The sequence below is a fragment of the Mustela lutreola genome, chromosome 2, assembly GCF_030435805.1.
Source record: "Mustela lutreola isolate mMusLut2 chromosome 2, mMusLut2.pri, whole genome shotgun sequence".
Classification (NCBI taxonomy): domain Eukaryota; kingdom Metazoa; phylum Chordata; class Mammalia; order Carnivora; family Mustelidae; genus Mustela; species Mustela lutreola.
This window is the reverse complement of record NC_081291.1, coordinates 111,841,977-111,845,872: the sequence shown is the minus strand read 5'-3', so window position 1 is coordinate 111,845,872 and position 3,896 is coordinate 111,841,977.

The following is a 3,896-nucleotide window of genomic DNA, read 5'->3' as shown; positions in this document are numbered from 1 at the left end:
GACATTTTTCTCACAATGCTTTTCTTGACCACACTAAAAAATTTGTTTGGAGGTTTGTTCAAATTTAAAATGAGAGAAGAAAATCTGATTTGGTCTCTGAGGTCCATGCCTGGAAGTACTCCCAATTACATAAGTGTCAGATGACAGTTATGAGGTATCATTTATTGGCTGATTCATTCATTCATTCATTCAACAAATATCTCAGAGCAACTATTATGTGCCAGGAGTAACACTATTTCACTTTCTAGGTTTCTTCTAAGAAAAGTAGAGTATGCCTCACGGTGGAAACAGCCAAACATTTTGATGAGGGTCAGATCACAGAACCATAAAAATAGTAAATATTTAAGCTTTTTAAATCTATTTTATTTATTTATTGAGAGAGAGAGAGAGAGTGAACATGGGTGGGGGCAGGGATGGAGAAGCAGACTCCCCACTGAGCAGGGAGCCTGATGTGGGGCTCTATCCCTGGACCCATGAGATCATGACCTGAGCTAAAGGCAGCTACTTAACTGACTGAGCCACTCAGGTGCCCATAAATATTTTAGTTTTAACTAAAATTAAATTTCACTTTTAACTAAAACATATTTTAACTATGATGTAATAGAAGATGAGGTGTAGTTCATTGAAGGTTTCAAGATCTCAGAAAAAAGGAAGACAGTCCTGCACTTGGGTCATGAGGCATAGATTTGCCCTTTCTTAATCAATTCTTTCCTTGTCTGGAGAATATTTTATTTTATATAAAAACTATTCTCTTAAATGTTTCAGTGTATAATACAGTATTTTTAACTACAGATGCAATATTGTATAGCAAATCTCTAGAATTTAATCATCTTGCATAATTGAACTTTTACACTCATGGAATGTACTCTGAGTTTGAACAAAAGTTTATGGCATCAAAAAGGTTAATTACTAAAAACAAATGGCAGTTTTAGTGTTCTGGAAATATTTCTTGCTAGTTGTGAACATCATAGAAAAACACATTTTTCTTTACCCATGAATTATACAATGGCTAGTACTATCTATGATTATCTCTGTGTCTCTTATGGTATTTGTGTGGGAACATTACACTGTACATGTTAGGTGCTCTTTCTTAATAGAAGGAGAAAAAAGAAATAAAATGTTCCTCTTCTGTATCTTGATTTCCAAACCTGACACTTCTATAACTTGACATTCCAATCCTAACTCTAATTCCTATAATCACTCATTATAATAGGAATACTGATAAAGAAAATTTGAAATTATTATAAATGATTTTAAAATAATATAATTAAGAGATATAGTCTTTTTTTGGAGGGCATAGCACTCTAATTCAGCTTTTCCTTTTCCTCTGTGAATAACTTATGTATTTGACCTCTTCAATATTTAAAGAATGACAACAATGTTCTTGTTTTTTAATGGAAGTATATCTGAACAAATTTGTGGCTATATTTTCATGAGTGAGAAACAAAAGACTATATGTAAACATATTCCTTGTTTTAGTTTATTTTTGCAAATGCCTTCATTTTAACGCTGTGAATACAAGAATATGCCTAATCTTAACATTAGTCTTCACATTACCATACATAGATAGATAACAGGTAAATAGATGATAGGTAGATAGATTGATACATAAAGAGATAAGAGATACATGGAAAGAAGGAAGGAAGGAAGGTAAGCAGGCAGGAAGGAAAAGGAATAGAAGGAAGGAACTAATGGCCATCGTTCAATCACTCTATCATTTCCATGGTTCCTTACTTAAATTTTAGTACTTAATTGTCCCCATGTCTCAGCCTTCTGTTTTCAAACAGTTCTTAAAGTATTTCGATTTTTTCTTCCCTATTTTGTTATTTCATACACAGGATATTATCTAATCCTAATTTTCTCCTGGTTGTGTATCAGAGCAGTCACCTCTTGAATAAATCCATTTCTTTTCCTAATATTGCTAATCTAGAGCAATTTCTCATTTTTTCCAAAATTTTAAAATCTCAATGCCTTCGTACCTCATTTTTGAGGAGCACTTGAAATAATTATTTTAATGGAAGAAGCCATATAAAGTAAAATCTCATGATAATTATGTATCTATAATTTTGTGTTAAATTTACTCCTATATGTACAGTTCTATATAATTACCGAAGTGTACAAAGTGCAGATAGATTATCATGTAGCATCTGATGGCTGTCCTTATGCTGCAAAGTGTGTTTTCAGAAATAATTTCCTGCCACATTCCTGACTGTATTTGCAGCCTGAGTTGATCCCCTTCCCTGCTGTTTTCTGATCTGCCCCTGGGTTACGAACAGCCCCAACAGACAGACTGGCTCATGCTACCTGCTGCTCAGACACAGATTAACTCACTACCAGCCATATGGGCTAGCGACTTCGTAAATTCCTCTCCTTTTGCTTTTGGCTCTTAGGAAAGCTAATGGACAGTTTTCTGGTGGAGAGAAAAACAACCTGGTGGCGTGCAGGCTGGGCAGTAATCACCTGCGTCCCGCACAACTGGCACCTCCATCTGCCTTTCAGCAGCTATTTGTGTGAAGGGAACAGATTACTGCTTTCGGTGCTACTCCCGCCCTGTTGGCCGTGGCCATTTGCCTTAATTAGAAAGTCAAATGATTAAACACCTAATTCATATTTATATTATTTACGATAATTACTGGTTGCATATATGGTTTAAAAGGGTCTCAAAGTGTTTCTAGAGCTAAAATAAATATAAATTATTTTGATCTATTGGCAAGTGTATTCAAACATCTATGCTGATTTTTATAAATGTAAATATAAGTTCGAACAAACCATGTAATGAAGTTGGAAGAGGAGAGTCTGTTAAGTTTTCTGGTCTGGGTTCATCATGACTTAGCTTCCTTTCTGCGCCTTACTCCCCTCTGAAATATCTGAGTTGGTGAAAGTAAACTGTAGTAAAGCATAATCATGAAACATAGTCATTTCAGCTTAAATACCATTGTTAAATATTGGCTTTTTGGAACTCCAAAACAAAGGTTAACAAAGAATCTATTCTAAATCTAAAAAATATTAAGTATTTTTCACTAGCAAGAGATTAATAACATGATCATAATGTTAATAAATCCAAGTGGTTTGCATTGCATCAGTCTTCAACTGATCTTGATCTCTGTTCCCCCAAATTAGCCTTTTGTTGGTTTTACAGATAGAATAATAGAAATCAAAGAACTGGCTTTAGAGTAATAACTGATTAAAAATCTTTTATTTCATAAAAAAATTTTCCTCAGGTAGAGGTATAACTTTCTCAATCTTTTGATGACATAGTATGTTATAAACTTAGATATTTAATTTTTAGTGTTTTGTGAGGGTGATAATCTGAAAGTGATATAAATAAATTATTTCTAATAGTTAACCTTTCATTAAATCTCTCTTTTCCTCTACTCTCAAGAATTCCATGAACGAAGTTTTTTAAAAAGATGAATATTCTGTTATGTTACTAAAATAATCTGTCAGCTTGAATGCTTTTTACATGAACATATATAAAACTGTTTAAAATTATTTTTAAAGTTTATTTTGTCTTTTATTTGAATAATGCTGCCTATTAAGACTTTGTAGAAGTACCATTAATGTTAATTTGATACTGATTTCCATAGGCAAAACTAATATTATAATATCTATAATTTATTTGTTATATAATGCATATGATTTTACCTATGTTATATGTTGTATGATGTTTGTTAAATTATATGCATGGTGTGTCTAAATGTGTGTGTGTATAACAGTGCATTTTTGGCCAGTACACAGTCCTTCAAAAAGAGTGGTATATAGTCAAAATCAATCATGCATTGTGTCTAATGAAAATGTATTTTGCTATTCTCTCTACTCTTTATTTTTAAATATTTAATAAAGATGGGAAGCACATCTTAATTGACTTTGTATACCAATGTCTATTGGAACATTGG